General features: G+C 44.8%; 10 non-coding genes and 1 pseudogene across 10 annotated transcripts; all 11 read right to left on the reverse strand.

Moving 5' to 3' along the window:
* Positions 1–5,141: 5,141 nt before the first annotated feature.
* LOC141210259 (U2 spliceosomal RNA) lies at positions 5,142–5,332 on the reverse strand. Its single transcript, XR_012280432.1, has one exon. It is a non-coding gene; the product is annotated as a U2 spliceosomal RNA (small nuclear RNA).
* A 1,115-nt stretch (positions 5,333–6,447) lies between these two features.
* Positions 6,448–6,638, reverse strand: LOC141209473 (U2 spliceosomal RNA). Its single transcript, XR_012279667.1, has one exon. It is a non-coding gene; the product is annotated as a U2 spliceosomal RNA (small nuclear RNA).
* Positions 6,639–7,753: 1,115 nt separating this feature from the next.
* On the reverse strand, positions 7,754–7,944 carry LOC141210265 (U2 spliceosomal RNA). Its single transcript, XR_012280438.1, has one exon. It is a non-coding gene; the product is annotated as a U2 spliceosomal RNA (small nuclear RNA).
* Positions 7,945–9,059: 1,115 nt separating this feature from the next.
* LOC141209474 (U2 spliceosomal RNA) lies at positions 9,060–9,250 on the reverse strand. The gene has a single exon (XR_012279668.1). It is a non-coding gene; the product is annotated as a U2 spliceosomal RNA (small nuclear RNA).
* Positions 9,251–10,365: 1,115 nt separating this feature from the next.
* Positions 10,366–10,556, reverse strand: LOC141209475 (U2 spliceosomal RNA). Its single transcript, XR_012279669.1, has one exon. It is a non-coding gene; the product is annotated as a U2 spliceosomal RNA (small nuclear RNA).
* A 1,115-nt stretch (positions 10,557–11,671) lies between these two features.
* Positions 11,672–11,862, reverse strand: LOC141209476 (U2 spliceosomal RNA). Its single transcript, XR_012279670.1, has one exon. It is a non-coding gene; the product is annotated as a U2 spliceosomal RNA (small nuclear RNA).
* Positions 11,863–12,977: 1,115 nt separating this feature from the next.
* Positions 12,978–13,168, reverse strand: LOC141209477 (U2 spliceosomal RNA). Its single transcript, XR_012279671.1, has one exon. It is a non-coding gene; the product is annotated as a U2 spliceosomal RNA (small nuclear RNA).
* A 1,115-nt stretch (positions 13,169–14,283) lies between these two features.
* Positions 14,284–14,465, reverse strand: LOC141210583 (U2 spliceosomal RNA). Its single transcript, XR_012280739.1, has one exon. It is a non-coding gene; the product is annotated as a U2 spliceosomal RNA (small nuclear RNA).
* A 524-nt stretch (positions 14,466–14,989) lies between these two features.
* LOC141210775 (U2 spliceosomal RNA) lies at positions 14,990–15,105 on the reverse strand (annotated as a pseudogene).
* A 1,114-nt stretch (positions 15,106–16,219) lies between these two features.
* On the reverse strand, positions 16,220–16,410 carry LOC141209478 (U2 spliceosomal RNA). Its single transcript, XR_012279672.1, has one exon. It is a non-coding gene; the product is annotated as a U2 spliceosomal RNA (small nuclear RNA).
* Positions 16,411–17,525: 1,115 nt separating this feature from the next.
* Positions 17,526–17,716, reverse strand: LOC141210024 (U2 spliceosomal RNA). Its single transcript, XR_012280205.1, has one exon. It is a non-coding gene; the product is annotated as a U2 spliceosomal RNA (small nuclear RNA).
* Between the last annotated feature and the right edge of the window lie 565 nt (positions 17,717–18,281).

An 18,281-nucleotide genomic window follows, 5' to 3' on the forward strand; every position in this document is an offset into this window, starting at 1 on the left:
CTAAAGAACTTTAGGTACAAAAATTTTTTGATATTTGGGATATTCTTTCCACCATATTTATGCTGCTTGTACATTGTCTCTCTTCGAACCTTCTCCATTTTTGATCCCCACAGAAAAAGAAAAATTTGTCTCTGGAGAAACTTTACTGTGTTCTCATTCGGGGGGTACACCATACTTAAAAACAACATTATCGGCAACAACAAAGACTTAATGATCAAGTTTTTACCTTCCATTGATAATTTTCTGAGTTTCCATAAACTTATCTTCTTTTGCATTTTCTCCTTCACCAACTGCCAACTTTCTTCTCCATCATTCTTTTTTGTAAACACAACACCTAAAATTTTGATCTTATCACTTCTTATTTTAAGTTGAGGAATCTGCGCATCTGACCAATCACCGAATCCAAGACATTCGCTCTTCTCCAAGTTCAGTTTGAAGGCAGATGCTAAACAGAAAAAATCAGTAGTTCTTACTGCTCTTCTCAGCGATTGTTCTGAGTCGCACAGGATCGTGATGTCATCCATGTACCCCAGTGACTTAGTACTTAGTCCATTTCCACCTGGTATGGGTACACCTTTCACCATCTTATCTTTCCTCAACATTGCCAGTAGAGGCTCGATTGCGCAGATAAAGAGCAGAGGCGAAAGTGGGCATCCTTGTTTGACGCCCGACTTTAGAACAACTTCTGAAGATAAAAAACCATTAATTAAAATCCTGCTAAAACTTCCATCATATAAAAGTGCAATGTGCTTAATAAAAACATCCGGGAATTTCATTTTCTTTAACACAGAATACAGGTACTTATGAGAGACTCTGTCGTACGCTTTCTGGAAATCAAGGGACAGAAGAGCTAGCTTTTGCTTCCTCTCTTGCTGATACCAAATTGCGTCCCGTATAATATTCAAGTTTTCTGCAATTGTACGACCAGGCACACCACATACCTGATCAGGATGCACGACCTTCTCTATCACCTTCTTCATTCTGTTCACCATGATTTTTGCCATAATTTTATAATCTACGTTGAGTAACGTGATTGGTCTCCAGTTCTCTAGATTAGTCTTATCTCCTTTTTTAAAAAGCAGGGTGACCACACCACTTCTCCAAGATTCAGGCAATTTGTCACATAAAAAGACAGCTTTAAAAATCTCAAACAGGTCGTCTTTTAAAATCTCCCAAAAAGTAAGATAAAATTCAATTTGTAGTCCGTCAGTACCCGGTGTTTTTCCTCTAGAAAAGCTTTTGATTGCACTTAGCAGTTCTTCTTCACAGATATCTTCAATCAACAACTCTTGATCTTGCTTTTCAAGGTGATTCTGCAATGAATTAAGAGCATCAGGTAAAAAATCAGCGTCAATTTTCTTTTCGCTAAAAAGATTTTGATAAAAAGTTTGCGCTTTGTCCAACAGTCCATCTTTAGTTGTTTCACCATCAAGTTCTTTAATTAATTCTTTGCGTTCTAAAGATTTTTTGAAAAAGAACCTGGAACATGTTTCATTTTTTTCCATATGTTCTACCTTGGCGTTGAAAATTATTTCTTTGCCTTTCTGTTCAATTGCTTTTTTAATGTCTTCTTTGACTTGTAAAATAACATCCTCCATATCTATCCCTGCATTTCTGAGTTTGTAACCTGTTTGCAGTTTTGTATTCAGGTCTTTAAACCATTTCTGATTCTGTCTGGCCTTCCTTTTGCCAGCTAAGAGAAAAAAATGTCTAATTTGAGACTTCACATACTCCCACCATTCTAGAATTCTTTTGTAATAATGTTTTTTCCCCTGTAGTTTTTTATAAAATTTCAAAAATTCCTCTTTTATACTTTCATCTTCCAGCAGCAGAGTGTTCAACTTCCAGACACCTCGCCCTTTCTCTAGACTGGGCAATTCCAAGTGAGTAATTAACGTTTTGTGGTCAGAAAAGATGTTACCTGTTAGATCCACTTTATTCACTTTAAAACTCTGTGATGTCAGAACAAAGTCAATTCTTGATTTTAGAAGATTGTTCTCCCAAGTGTATCCTGGTTCAGAGGTATTCTTTACTCTCCAGACATCATTCAGGCAAGTATCGTCGATTAGATTTTTTAACTGCATCTCAGTTTTGTCTTTCCTTCTAGTACCTGATGTCCTATTTTCATCAGACCGGATACAATTGAAGTCACCGCCAACCACAGTTGGTGTAGGACCAGGTATAAAGAGTTTGATGATATCTAATAAACTGGATCTTTCCTCTTTAATCGGAGATGCATAAACATTAATCAGCTTGAACTCGGATCCACAGTAACTCACATTAACAACTAGTGCACGTCCAGGTTCAACTTCAGTGAACGAGGTAACCTTAAAGTCTTTGTTTTTAAACAGGACGCCAACACCAGTAGCACGCGATCCATTTTCACCGGACCAGATGGAAGGTCCGTTCGCCCAATCTTCCCTTAGTTTGTTATAGTTAGGGTCATGGTCAATGCCGCATTCTTGAAGTAAAAAAATATCAGCATCTAAAGTCATCAGGTAAGAAAATAAAGCAGCTCTCTTGACAGAGCCCTTTAAACTCCTCACATTTAGTGAGGCAATTTTGAGTGTAGCCATAAATCATTTAAACAGAGCTTGAGTCCGTATCTGACATGAATCCGACCGGGGTAGAGGGACCCGCAGAAACGTCCGTGTCTGAGAATTCCTCGATGTTCACCGGATCAGATGGGTTTACAGGTTTAGGAACTGAGATGATCGGTTTAGGTGAGTAATTAGGGAGGACTATTTTCAAACGCCCAGCAGGTCTTTTGCTGGCGCTCTCTCCCTTAAACAAACTCGACTTCTCCTTTTTCCTTTTCCTCAAAACCTCCACGTCAATGTTAATCTCCTCCTCCTCCTCCTCACCACCAGCCTCCTTAGAAGACTCCTCTCCCATCTCCACTTCAGACTCAGCTGGATTCTCCTCCACCACATGACCATCTGGACTCTCCGACCAATCCTTGAGAACAATGCTACCCCCAGGCGGGTCCCCAGCAGTGTCCTTGGGCGGATCCCCAGAAGGGTTCCCGGGAGGGTCCTTGGATTTGTCTGTTTGTTCTTCAGGACTGGACCGCTTCGGAGGGGCTCCCCCCCGAGCTGCATCTGCATAGCTGAAGGTCTTTTTTCTCAACGGACAATCCCGAAAAGAGTGCCCAGGGATACGGCAGATATTACAGATCATCTGATTTGGGCAGTTCAGAGTGACATGTCCTTTTTGATAGCACTTCTTGCAAAGAGCGTTCTCCTCCTTGCAGCTCTCAAAGGAATGCCCAAAGTCCATACATTTTCTGCAGAAGATAGGCATCCCTGGATAGAAGAGTCTTCCTCTCTCTCTGCCAATCAGGAAGCTCTGAGGCGGATGAATGAGTCCACCAATTCCCAAACCTTCTCTCAGCTTCACGATGAACTTGTATTTTCCGGTCCACAACCTCTCAGAGTTCATGATTTTGTGAGAAAAGTGGACCTCAGAGCAATAGTTATGCAGAAACGCAGCCACATCCTTTTCAGAGACATGCGGATTGCTCATATGAACCCCCACAGACTTCTCTTCTGCCAGGCAGAGGGTCACAAAACACAGTCCTTTAAGATCTTCCTCCTGAAGTCTCAGCTTGATCTGATGGTAAAAATTCTGAGATGCCACTTCAGAGGTCAGGGTAAGCACAAAGCGTCCAGGAGCATCTTGAAGTGCCAGAATGTTCTCCCTTTTCACCTGCAGGATCTCAAGCAGGACCTTCCTCACGAAGAAAGACAGGGAGAACTTGTCACGGGCTCGCTCTTCAACTTCAATCTTGAAAGAGTTCTTGATCTTCAAGTCGCCAGCTCCAGCAGAACGGAGAGTAGCCGATGTCGCCATCGCCATATTCAGATAAGTCGATCGCCTTCTTGGTTCTCTTCAGCACGCACACCCCCTATAGCAGCAGGAGGCTTAAGACAGTAGAACTGCCGATGCCTCAAGGCCGAGGATGCGATAGGCTTTGGAGTCTTCCAGCAACAACACTTGGTCGTAGCCAAAAGGCCGAGAAGCGATAACCAGAATTGGTTTCAAACTACGGAGCCACCCAAGGATCCTAAAAAGTCCATTTGTGGAGATGAGCTCCTGGACTCCCGTTAAGAAGACATGTTGTCAACCTCTAGATCCCTTACATGCCTGCACTTTTCGGCTTGCTGCTGCTGCAATCCACGCGTTTTAGATCTGCATAACTCCACCTCTTTAAACACAGCACCTTCACCCCCTGCTGTTCCCACCCGCCTCAACACCGTTGGAAGGGAGGAGAACCAATTAAGGCGGGGGGTGGGGTGGAACGAGCAGCTGTCTACCCTTAGCAGGAGGGCTCCTGATTACATACCTCTCCTGCTGCTGCTGCTGCTGGCTGTCCAGCAGCAGACTGAAGGTGGCTGCTGCTGTGCACAGGTATATAAAGGCTCAGAGCCTATTATGACACGCGCAGCCAGCGTTCCATTGCCACATTCCATCTACTGCAGGCAGGATACCTGGCTGGCTGAATGTCGCTGAGAAGCTCACAGAGACCGCCATAAGCAACAGTTTAACAGAATGCCACAGACTAATCAACCAAACTTTTTGGGTTGGGTTCTCTTTTATAGTCTGCAGGCATTAAATGAAAGAAGTCAGTGTTCCAGCAGAAGGAGACAACGTTTCAGAAAAGGCATTGTAGCAAACCAAAAAAGAAATTTTAAGCGCAGCAGAGTAACCAGCGCACATACCTGTTAGCTCAGGTGAGTTTAAAAGGCTGCTGTTGATAACAAGGGCATTTGCTAAATAGATGGTGTGTGTGCAACAATATACTGAAAGGTCAATTATATTGTGCAGCTTATCTCACCACCTGTAGTTATTTAGGTGAAAGCTCCAAAATGCTTGCCTAATATGTCTGTTTATCCAAAAGGAAGTAAAAAGGGAGAGCTAGAAAGATAGCATTGCATCACATTACATGGCAATGCAATGCACAGTTGCTGAAGTTGAACCAAAATGAGCTTGTAATCTGGCTTCTGCAACTTTGAACATGAAAAATCCAATGAGGAGAAGAAAAGCAAAGCCAAAGAGTCCATCCCCAAATCCGACAAACAAGCAAAATGAACAAAAAACATTGAATTCAATTCTTTCTGATTTTAGAAACTGCATTAAAGAAGGGGTGCACCGGTCCTGGAGATACTGCAATACCAGGTCAATGCGTGGAGTGGACAGAGCAAGCTCTTTTTCCATCTCCCTGTTCTAAAAATCCATTTAATATATGGTCCCCAGATAGGGGACGTATCAGATATTAAACTGATAAGAACAGATACTACCCTTGATCTTAGCCAAAAGGCCGAGAAGCGATAACCAGAATTGGTTTCAAACTACGGAGCCACCCAAGGATCCTGAAAAGTCCATTTGTGGAGATGAGCTCCTGGACTCCCGTTAAGAAGACATGTTGTCAACCTCTAGATCCCTTACATGCCTGCACTTTTCGGCTTGCTGCTGCTGCAATCCACGCGTTTTAGATCTGCATAACTCCACCTCTTTAAACACAGCACCTTCACCCCCTGCTGTTCCCACCCGCCTCAACACCGTTGGAAGGGAGGAGAACCAATTAAGGCGGGGGGTGGGGTGGAACGAGCAGCTGTCTACCCTTAGCAGGAGGGCTCCTGATTACATACCTCTCCTGCTGCTGCTGCTGCTGGCTGTCCAGCAGCAGACTGAAGGTGGCTGCTGCTGTGCACAGGTATATAAAGGCTCAGAGCCTATTATGACACGCGCAGCCAGCGTTCCATTGCCACATTCCATCTACTGCAGGCAGGATACCTGGCTGGCTGAATGTCGCTGAGAAGCTCACAGAGACCGCCATAAGCAACAGTTTAACAGAATGCCACAGACTAATCAACCAAACTTTTTGGGTTGGGTTCTCTTTTATAGTCTGCAGGCATTAAATGAAAGAAGTCAGTGTTCCAGCAGAAGGAGACAACGTTTCAGAAAAGGCATTGTAGCAAACCAAAAAAGAAATTTTAAGCGCAGCAGAGTAACCAGCGCACATACCTGTTAGCTCAGGTGAGTTTAAAAGGCTGCTGTTGATAACAAGGGCATTTGCTAAATAGATGGTGTGTGTGCAACAATATACTGAAAGGTCAATTATATTGTGCAGCTTATCTCACCACCTGTAGTTATTTAGGTGAAAGCTCCAAAATGCTTGCCTAATATGTCTGTTTATCCAAAAGGAAGTAAAAAGGGAGAGCTAGAAAGATAGCATTGCATCACATTACATGGCAATGCAATGCACAGTTGCTGAAGTTGAACCAAAATGAGCTTGTAATCTGGCTTCTGCAACTTTGAACATGAAAAATCCAATGAGGAGAAGAAAAGCAAAGCCAAAGAGTCCATCCCCAAATCCGACAAACAAGCAAAATGAACAAAAAACATTGAATTCAATTCTTTCTGATTTTAGAAACTGCATTAAAGAAGGGGTGCACCGGTCCTGGAGATACTGCAATACCAGGTCAATGCGTGGAGTGGACAGAGCAAGCTCTTTTTCCATCTCCCTGTTCTAAAAATCCATTTAATATATGGTCCCCAGATAGGGGACGTATCAGATATTAAACTGATAAGAACAGATACTACACTTGATCTTAGCCAAAAGGCCGAGAAGCGATAACCAGAATTGGTTTCAAACTACGGAGCCACCCAAGGATCCTGAAAAGTCCATTTGTGGAGATGAGCTCCTGGACTCCCGTTAAGAAGACATGTTGTCAACCTCTAGATCCCTTACATGCCTGCACTTTTCGGCTTGCTGCTGCTGCAATCCACGCGTTTTAGATCTGCATAACTCCACCTCTTTAAACACAGCACCTTCACCCCCTGCTGTTCCCACCCGCCTCAACACCGTTGGAAGGGAGGAGAACCAATTAAGGCGGGGGGTGGGGTGGAACGAGCAGCTGTCTACCCTTAGCAGGAGGGCTCCTGATTACATACCTCTCCTGCTGCTGCTGCTGCTGGCTGTCCAGCAGCAGACTGAAGGTGGCTGCTGCTGTGCACAGGTATATAAAGGCTCAGAGCCTATTATGACACGCGCAGCCAGCGTTCCATTGCCACATTCCATCTACTGCAGGCAGGATACCTGGCTGGCTGAATGTCGCTGAGAAGCTCACAGAGACCGCCATAAGCAACAGTTTAACAGAATGCCACAGACTAATCAACCAAACTTTTTGGGTTGGGTTCTCTTTTATAGTCTGCAGGCATTAAATGAAAGAAGTCAGTGTTCCAGCAGAAGGAGACAACGTTTCAGAAAAGGCATTGTAGCAAACCAAAAAAGAAATTTTAAGCGCAGCAGAGTAACCAGCGCACATACCTGTTAGCTCAGGTGAGTTTAAAAGGCTGCTGTTGATAACAAGGGCATTTGCTAAATAGATGGTGTGTGTGCAACAATATACTGAAAGGTCAATTATATTGTGCAGCTTATCTCACCACCTGTAGTTATTTAGGTGAAAGCTCCAAAATGCTTGCCTAATATGTCTGTTTATCCAAAAGGAAGTAAAAAGGGAGAGCTAGAAAGATAGCATTGCATCACATTACATGGCAATGCAATGCACAGTTGCTGAAGTTGAACCAAAATGAGCTTGTAATCTGGCTTCTGCAACTTTGAACATGAAAAATCCAATGAGGAGAAGAAAAGCAAAGCCAAAGAGTCCATCCCCAAATCCGACAAACAAGCAAAATGAACAAAAAACATTGAATTCAATTCTTTCTGATTTTAGAAACTGCATTAAAGAAGGGGTGCACCGGTCCTGGAGATACTGCAATACCAGGTCAATGCGTGGAGTGGACAGAGCAAGCTCTTTTTCCATCTCCCTGTTCTAAAAATCCATTTAATATATGGTCCTCAGATAGGGGACGTATCAGATATTAAACTGATAAGAACAGATACTACACTTGATCTTAGCCAAAAGGCCGAGAAGCGATAACCAGAATTGGTTTCAAACTACGGAGCCACCCAAGGATCCTGAAAAGTCCATTTGTGGAGATGAGCTCCTGGACTCCCGTTAAGAAGACATGTTGTCAACCTCTAGATCCCTTACATGCCTGCACTTTTCGGCTTGCTGCTGCTGCAATCCACGCGTTTTAGATCTGCATAACTCCACCTCTTTAAACACAGCACCTTCACCCCCTGCTGTTCCCACCCGCCTCAACACCGTTGGAAGGGAGGAGAACCAATTAAGGCGGGGGGTGGGGTGGAACGAGCAGCTGTCTACCCTTAGCAGGAGGGCTCCTGATTACATACCTCTCCTGCTGCTGCTGCTGCTGGCTGTCCAGCAGCAGACTGAAGGTGGCTGCTGCTGTGCACAGGTATATAAAGGCTCAGAGCCTATTATGACACGCGCAGCCAGCGTTCCATTGCCACATTCCGTCTACTGCAGGCGGGATACCTGGATGGCTGAATGTCGCTGAGAAGCTCACAGAGACCGCCATAAGCAACAGTTTAACAGAATGCCACAGACTAATCAACCAAACTTTTTGGGTTGGGTTCTCTTTTATAGTCTGCAGGCATTAAATGAAAGAAGTCAGTGTTCCAGCAGAAGGAGACAACGTTTCAGAAAAGGCATTGTAGCAAACCAAAAAAGAAATTTTAAGCGCAGCAGAGTAACCAGCGCACATACCTGTTAGCTCAGGTGAGTTTAAAAGGCTGCTGTTGATAACAAGGGCATTTGCTAAATAGATGGTGTGTGTGCAACAATATACTGAAAGGTCAATTATATTGTGCAGCTTATCTCACCACCTGTAGTTATTTAGGTGAAAGCTCCAAAATGCTTGCCTAATATGTCTGTTTATCCAAAAGGAAGTAAAAAGGGAGAGCTAGAAAGATAGCATTGCATCACATTACATGACAATGCAATGCACAGTTGCTGAAGTTGAACCAAAATGAGCTTGTAATCTGGCTTCTGCAACTTTGAACATGAAAAATCCAATGAGGAGAAGAAAAGCAAAGCCAAAGAGTCCATCCCCAAATCCGACAAACAAGCAAAATGAACAAAAAACATTGAATTCAATTCTTTCTGATTTTAGAAACTGCATTAAAGAAGGGGTGCACCGGTCCTGGAGATACTGCAATACCAGGTCAATGCGTGGAGTGGACAGAGCAAGCTCTTTTTCCATCTCCCTGTTCTAAAAATCCATTTAATATATGGTCCCCAGATAGGGGACGTATCAGATATTAAACTGATAAGAACAGATACTACACTTGATCTTAGCCAAAAGGCCGAGAAGCGATAACCAGAATTGGTTTCAAACTACGGAGCCACCCAAGGATCCTGAAAAGTCCATTTGTGGAGATGAGCTCCTGGACTCCCGTTAAGAAGACATGTTGTCAACCTCTAGATCCCTTACATGCCTGCACTTTTCGGCTTGCTGCTGCTGCAATCCACGCGTTTTAGATCTGCATAACTCTACCTCTTTAAACACAGCACCTTCACCCCCTGCTGTTCCCACCCGCCTCAACACCGTTGGAAGGGAGGAGAACCAATTAAGGCGGGGGGTGGGGTGGAACGAGCAGCTGTCTACCCTTAGCAGGAGGGCTCCTGATTACATACCTCTCCTGCTGCTGCTGCTGCTGGCTGTCCAGCAGCAGACTGAAGGTGGCTGCTGCTGTGCACAGGTATATAAAGGCTCAGAGCCTATTATGACACGCGCAGCCAGTGTTCCATTGCCACATTCCATCTACTGCAGGCAGGATACCTGGCTGGCTGAATGTCGCTGAGAAGCTCACAGAGACCGCCATAAGCAACAGTTTAACAGAATGCCACAGACTAATCAACCAAACTTTTTGGGTTGGGTTCTCTTTTATAGTCTGCAGGCATTAAATGAAAGAAGTCAGTGTTCCAGCAGAAGGAGACAACGTTTCAGAAAAGGCATTGTAGCAAACCAAAAAAGAAATTTTAAGCGCAGCAGAGTAACCAGCGCACATACCTGTTAGCTCAGGTGAGTTTAAAAGGCTGCTGTTGATAACAAGGGCATTTGCTAAATAGATGGTGTGTGTGCAACAATATACTGAAAGGTCAATTATATTGTGCAGCTTATCTCACCACCTGTAGTTATTTAGGTGAAAGCTCCAAAATGCTTGCCTAATATGTCTGTTTATCCAAAAGGAAGTAAAAAGGGAGAGCTAGAAAGATAGCATTGCATCACATTACATGGCAATGCAATGCACAGTTGCTGAAGTTGAACCAAAATGAGCTTGTAATCTGGCTTCTGCAACTTTGAACATGAAAAATCCAATGAGGAGAAGAAAAGCAAAGCCAAAGAGTCCATCCCCAAATCCGACAAACAAGCAAAATGAACAAAAAACATTGAATTCAATTCTTTCTGATTTTAGAAACTGCATTAAAGAAGGGGTGCACCGGTCCTGGAGATACTGCAATACCAGGTCAATGCGTGGAGTGGACAGAGCAAGCTCTTTTTCCATCTCCCTGTTCTAAAAATCCATTTAATATATGGTCCCCAGATAGGGGACGTATCAGATATTAAACTGATAAGAACAGATACTACACTTGATCTTAGCCAAAAGGCCGAGAAGCGATAACCAGAATTGGTTTCAAACTACGGAGCCACCCAAGGATCCTGAAAAGTCCATTTGTGGAGATGAGCTCCTGGACTCCCGTTAAGAAGACATGTTGTCAACCTCTAGATCCCTTACATGCCTGCACTTTTCGGCTTGCTGCTGCTGCAATCCACGCGTTTTAGATCTGCATAACTCCACCTCTTTAAACACAGCACCTTCACCCCCTGCTGTTCCCACCCGCCTCAACACCGTTGGAAGGGAGGAGAACCAATTAAGGCGGGGGGTGGGGTGGAACGAGCAGCTGTCTACCCTTAGCAGGAGGGCTCCTGATTACATACCTCTCCTGCTGCTGCTGCTGCTGGCTGTCCAGCAGCAGACTGAAGGTGGCTGCTGCTGTGCACAGGTATATAAAGGCTCAGAGCCTATTATGACACGCGCAGCCAGCGTTCCATTGCCACATTCCATCTACTGCAGGCAGGATACCTGGCTGGCTGAATGTCGCTGAGAAGCTCACAGAGACCGCCATAAGCAACAGTTTAACAGAATGCCACAGACTAATCAACCAAACTTTTTGGGTTGGGTTCTCTTTTATAGTCTGCAGGCATTAAATGAAAGAAGTCAGTGTTCCAGCAGAAGGAGACAACGTTTCAGAAAAGGCATTGTAGCAAACCAAAAAAGAAATTTTAAGCGCAGCAGAGTAACCAGCGCACATACCTGTTAGCTCAGGTGAGTTTAAAAGGCTGCTGTTGATAACAAGGGCATTTGCTAAATAGATGGTGTGTGTGCAACAATATACTGAAAGGTCAATTATATTGTGCAGCTTATCTCACCACCTGTAGTTATTTAGGTGAAAGCTCCAAAATGCTTGCCTAATATGTCTGTTTATCCAAAAGGAAGTAAAAAGGGAGAGCTAGAAAGATAGCATTGCATCACATTACATGGCAATGCAATGCACAGTTGCTGAAGTTGAACCAAAATGAGCTTGTAATCTGGCTTCTGCAACTTTGAACATGAAAAATCCAATGAGGAGAAGAAAAGCAAAGCCAAAGAGTCCATCCCCAAATCCGACAAACAAGCAAAATGAACAAAAAACATTGAATTCAATTCTTTCTGATTTTAGAAACTGCATTAAAGAAGGGGTGCACCGGTCCTGGAGATACTGCAATACCAGGTCAATGCGTGGAGTGGACAGAGCAAGCTCTTTTTCCATCTCCCTGTTCTAAAAATCCATTTAATATATGGTCCCCAGATAGGGGACGTATCAGATATTAAACTGATAAGAACAGATACTACACTTGATCTTAGCCAAAAGGCCGAGAAGCGATAACCAGAATTGGTTTCAAACTACGGAGCCACCCAAGGATCCTGAAAAGTCCATTTGTGGAGATGAGCTCCTGGACTCCCGTTAAGAAGACATGTTGTCAACCTCTAGATCCCTTACATGCCTGCACTTTTCGGCTTGCTGCTGCTGCAATCCACGCGTTTTAGATCTGCATAACTCCACCTCTTTAAACACAGCACCTTCACCCCCTGCTGTTCCCACCCGCCTCAACACCGTTGGAAGGGAGGAGAACCAATTAAGGCGGGGGGTGGGGTGGAACGAGCAGCTGTCTACCCTTAGCAGGAGGGCTCCTGATTACATACCTCTCCTGCTGCTGCTGCTGCTGGCTGTCCAGCAGCAGACTGAAGGTGGCTGCTGCTGTGCACAGGTATATAAAGGCTCAGAGCCTATTATGACACGCGCAGCCAGCGTTCCATTGCCACATTCCATCTACTGCAGGCAGGATACCTGGCTGGCTGAATGTCGCTGAGAAGCTCACAGAGACCGCCATAAGCAACAGTTTAACAGAATGCCACAGACTAATCAACCAAACTTTTTGGGTTGGGTTCTCTTTTATAGTCTGCAGGCATTAAATGAAAGAAGTCAGTGTTCCAGCAGAAGGAGACAACGTTTCAGAAAAGGCATTGTAGCAAACCAAAAAAGAAATTTTAAGCGCAGCAGAGTAACCAGCGCACATACCTGTTAGCTCAGGTGAGTTTAAAAGGCTGCTGTTGATAACAAGGGCATTTGCTAAATAGATGGTGTGTGTGCAACAATATACTGAAAGGTCAATTATATTGTGCAGCTTATCTCACCACCTGTAGTTATTTAGGTGAAAGCTCCAAAATGCTTGCCTAATATGTCTGTTTATCCAAAAGGAAGTAAAAAGGGAGAGCTAGAAAGATAGCATTGCATCACATTACATGGCAATGCAATGCACAGTTGCTGAAGTTGAACCAAAATGAGCTTGTAATCTGGCTTCTGCAACTTTGAACATGAAAAATCCAATGAGGAGAAGAAAAGCAAAGCCAAAGAGTCCATCCCCAAATCCGACAAACAAGCAAAATGAACAAAAAACATTGAATTCAATTCTTTCTGATTTTAGAAACTGCATTAAAGAAGGGGTGCACCGGTCCTGGAGATACTGCAATACCAGGTCAATGCGTGGAGTGGACAGAGCAAGCTCTTTTTCCATCTCCCTGTTCTAAAAATCCATTTAATATATGGTCCCCAGATAGGGGACGTATCAGATATTAAACTGATAAGAACAGATACTACACTTGATCTTAGCCAAAAGGCCGAGAAGCGATAACCAGAATTGGTTTCAAACTACGGAGCCACCCAAGGATCCTGAAAAGTCCATTTGTGGAGATGAGCTCCTGGACTCCCGTTAAGAAGACATGTTGTCAACCTCTAGATCCCTTACATGCCTGCACTTTTCGGCTTGCTGCTGCTGCAATCCACGCGTTTTAGATCTGCATAACTCCACCTCTTTAAACACAGCACCTTCACCCCCTGCTGTTCCCACCCGCCTCAACACCGTTGGAAGGGAGGAGAACCAATTAAGGCGGGGGGTGGGGTGGAACGAGCAGCTGTCTACCCTTAGCAGGAGGGCTCCTGATTACATACCTCTCCTGCTGCTGCTGCTGCTGGCTGTCCAGCAGCAGACTGAAGGTGGCTGCTGCTGTGCACAGGTATATAAAGGCTCAGAGCCTATTATGACACGCGCAGCCAGCGTTCCATTGCCACATTCCATCTACTGCAGGCAGGATACCTGGCTGGCTGAATGTCGCTGAGAAGCTCACAGAGACCGCCATAAGCAACAGTTTAACAGAATGCCACAGACTAATCAACCAAACTTTTTGGGTTGGGTTCTCTTTTATAGTCTGCAGGCATTAAATCAAAGAAGTCAGTGTTCCAGCAGAAGGAGACAACGTTTCAGAAAAGGCATTGTAGCAAACCAAAAAAGAAATTTTAAGCGCAGCAGAGTAACCAGCGCACATACCTGTTAGCTCAGGTGAGTTTAAAAGGCTGCTGTTGATAACAAGGGCATTTGCTAAATAGATGGTGTGTGTGCAACAATATACTGAAAGGTCAATTATATTGTGCAGCTTATCTCACCACCTGTAGTTATTTAGGTGAAAGCTCCAAAATGCTTGCCTAATATGTCTGTTTATCCAAAAGGAAGTAAAAAGGGAGAGCTAGAAAGATAGCATTGCATCACATTACATGGCAATGCAATGCACAGTTGCTGAAGTTGAACCAAAATGAGCTTGTAATCTGGCTTCTGCAACTTTGAACATGAAAAATCCAATGAGGAGAAGAAAAGCAAAGCCAAAGAGTCCATCCCCAAATCCATCAAACAAGCAAAATGAACAAAAAACATTGAATTCAATTCTTTCTGATTTTAGAAACTGCATTAAAGAAGGGGTGCACCGGTCCTGGAGATACTGCAATACCAGGTCAATGCGTGGAGTGGACAGAGCAAGCTCTTTTTCCATCTCCCTGTTCTAAAAATCCATTTAATATATGGTCCCCAGATAGGGGACGTATCAGATATTAAACTGATAAGAAAAGATTTTTTGATTGAAGCTGCATCCAAGGCACTGAAAAATGTGACCGAAGTCACACCAAAACAGCGCACAAGGTGAGGATTCATGTGGACCCTTCCCGGAGGAGAGGGTTCCCAATAAACCATCCCCATCCCTCCGAGCCAGAAGGCCACAGCGAGGGTCAGGGATCTCCGATGCTCTCCCTAGCCGAAGCCGGAGAAGAGCCGTTTTCGTGCTCCCAGCTTCCATCTAGGCTGCCACCCTAGTGGAGCTGGAGCCTGTGTTGGTTTCTCAGCCCAAAGCTGACCGGACCTCCGACCGGGTTTATAAAAATTCCCCTTCCTAGCCCGGAGGCCAGGAATAGGGGGGGTTGCTCAGAAAGTATGATTGGCAAAGGTGCGGCGTGCTACGAAGCCAAGTCTTTCTGGGGTTCCCAGTCCCAGTAAGCTTGGACTCCCACCAGGGCGCCTACTCCTGGGGCACATTGCTCCAAAGCCCTCACACTTACCCAGCCTAGTGACTTCGATCCTGGAGTGCCATGTTTTCCATCAGATAACTCTATGAGCCACCTGGCGTACTAACAAGTGCACCAAACCAGTGTGTAATATGCATCAATTTACTAGGGCAGCCCAAGGACAAAACTGCCTTTTCAAAAGATACTACACTTGATCTTAGCCAAAAGGCCGAGAAGCGATAACCAGAATTGGTTTCAAACTACGGAGCCACCCAAGGATCCTGAAAAGTCCATTTGTGGAGATGAGCTCCTGGACTCCCGTTAAGAAGACATGTTGTCAACCTCTAGATCCCTTACATGCCTGCACTTTTCGGCTTGCTGCTGCTGCAATCCACGCGTTTTAGATCTGCATAACTCCACCTCTTTAAACACAGCACCTTCACCCCCTGCTGTTCCCACCCACCTCAACACCGTTGGAAGGGAGGAGAACCAATTAAGGCGGGGGGTGGGGTGAACGAGCAGCTGTCTACCCTTAGCAGGAGGGCTCCTGATTACATACCTCTCCTGCTGCTGCTGCTGCTGGCTGTCCAGCAGCAGACTGAAGGTGGCTGCTGCTGTGCACAGGTATATAAAGGCTCAGAGCCTATTATGACACGCGCAGCCAGCGTTCCATTGCCACATTCCATCTACTGCAGGCAGGATACCTGGCTGGCTGAATGTCGCTGAGAAGCTCACAGAGACCGCCATAAGCAACAGTTTAACAGAATGCCACAGACTAATCAACCAAGCTTTTTGGGTTGGGTTCTCTTTTATAGTCTGCAGGCATTAAATGAAAGAAGTCAGTGTTCCAGCAGAAGGAGACAACGTTTCAGAAAAGGCATTGTAGCAAACCAAAAAAGAAATTTTAAGCGCAGCAGAGTAACCAGCGCACATACCTGTTAGCTCAGGTGAGTTTAAAAGGCTGCTGTTGATAACAAGGGCATTTGCTAAATAGATGGTGTGTGTGCAACAATATACTGAAAGGTCAATTATATTGTGCAGCTTATCTCACCACCTGTAGTTATTTAGGTGAAAGCTCCAAAATGCTTGCCTAATATGTCTGTTTATCCAAAAGGAAGTAAAAAGGGAGAGCTAGAAAGATAGCATTGCATCACATTACATGGCAATGCAATGCACAGTTGCTGAAGTTGAACCAAAATGAGCTTGTAATCTGGCTTCTGCAACTTTGAACATGAAAAATCCAATGAGGAGAAGAAAAGCAAAGCCAAAGAGTCCATCCCCAAATCCGACAAACAAGCAAAATGAACAAAAAACATTGAATTCAATTCTTTCTGATTTTAGAAACTGCATTAAAGAAGGGGTGCACCGGTCCTGGAGATACTGCAATACCAGGTCAATGCGTGGAGTGGACAGAGCAAGCTCTTTTTCCATCTCCCTGTTCTAAAAATCCATTTAATATATGGTCCCCAGATAGGGGACGTATCAGATATTAAACTGATAAGAACAGATACTACACTTGATCTTAGCCAAAAGGCCGAGAAGCGATAACCAGAATTGGTTTCAAACTACGGAGCCACCCAAGGATCCTGAAAAGTCCATTTGTGGAGATGAGCTCCTGGACTCCCGTTAAGAAGACATGTTGTCAACCTCTAGATCCCTTACATGCCTGCACTTTTCGGCTTGCTGCTGCTGCAATCCACGTGTTTTAGATCTGCATAACTCCACCTCTTTAAACACAGCACCTTCACCCCCTGCTGTTCCCACCCGCCTCAACACCGTTGGAAGGGAGGAGAACCAATTAAGGCGGGGGGTGGGGTGGAACGAGCAGCTGTCTACCCTTAGCAGGAGGGCTCCTGATTACATACCTCTCCTGCTGCTGCTGCTGCTGGCTGTCCAGCAGCAAACTGAAGGTGGCTGCTGCTGTGCACAGGTATATAAAGGCTCAGAGCCTATTATGACACGCGCAGCCAGCGTTCCATTGCCACATTCCATCTACTGCAGGCAGGATACCTGGCTGGCTGAATGTCGCTGAGAAGCTCACAGAGACCGCCATAAGCAACAGTTTAACAGAATGCCACAGACTAATCAACCAAACTTTTTGGGTTGGGTTCTCTTTTATAGTCTGCAGGCATTAAATGAAAGAAGTCAGTGTTCCAGCAGAAGGAGACAACGTTTCAGAAAAGGCATTGTAGCAAACCAAAAAAGAAATTTTAAGCGCAGCAGAGTAACCAGCGCACATACCTGTTAGCTCAGGTGAGTTTAAAAGGCTGCTGTTGATAACAAGGGCATTTGCTAAATAGATGGTGTGTGTGCAACAATATACTGAAAGGTCAATTATATTGTGCAGCTTATCTCACCACCTGTAGTTATTTAGGTGAAAGCTCCAAAATGCTTGCCTAATATGTCTGTTTATCCAAAAGGAAGTAAAAAGGGAGAGCTAGAAAGATAGCATTGCATCACATTACATGGCAATGCAATGCACAGTTGCTGAAGTTGAACCAAAATGAGCTTGTAATCTGGCTTCTGCAACTTTGAACATGAAAAATCCAATGAGGAGAAGAAAAGCAAAGCCAAAGAGTCCATCCCCAAATCCGACAAACAAGCAAAATGAACAAAAAACATTGAATTCAATTCTTTCTGATTTTAGAAACTGCATTAAAGAAGGGGTGCACCGGTCCTGGGGATACTGCAATACCAGGTCAATGCGTGGAGTGGACAGAGCAAGCTCTTTTTCCATCTCCCTGTTCTAAAAATCCATTTAATATATGGTCCCCAGATAGGGGACGTATCAGATATTAAACTGATAAGAACAGATACTACACTTGATCTTAGCCAAAAGGCCGAGAAGCGATAACCAGAATTGGTTTCAAACTACGGAGCCACCCAAGGATCCTGAAAAGTCCATTTGTGGAGATGAGCTCCTGGACTCCCGTTAAGAAGACATGTTGTCAACCTCTAGATCCCTTACATGCCTGCACTTTTCGGCTTGCTGCTGCTGCAATCCACGCGTTTTAGATCTGCATAACTCCACCTCTTTAAACACAGCACCTTCACCCCCTGCTGTTCCCACCCGCCTCAACACCGTTGGAAGGGAGGAGAACCAATTAAGGCGGGGGTGGGGTGGAACGAGCAGCTGTCTACCCTTAGCAGGAGGGCTCCTGATTACATACCTCTCCTGCTGCTGCTGCTGCTGGCTGTCCAGCAGCAGACTGAAGGTGGCTGCTGCTGTGCACAGGTATATAAAGGCTCAGAGCCTATTATGACACGCGCAGCCAGCGTTCCATTGCCACATTCCATCTACTGCAGGCAGGATACCTGGCTGGCTGAATGTCGCTGAGAAGCTCACAGAGACCGCCATAAGCAACAGTTTAACAGAATGCCACAGACTAATCAACCAAACTTTTTGGGTTGGGTTCT

This window comes from Phyllobates terribilis, unplaced genomic scaffold, assembly GCF_046119375.1.
Source record: "Phyllobates terribilis strain yellow unplaced genomic scaffold, ASM4611937v1 Scaffold_169__1_contigs__length_4117513, whole genome shotgun sequence".
In the NCBI taxonomy this organism is placed as follows: Eukaryota; Metazoa; Chordata; class Amphibia; order Anura; family Dendrobatidae; genus Phyllobates; species Phyllobates terribilis.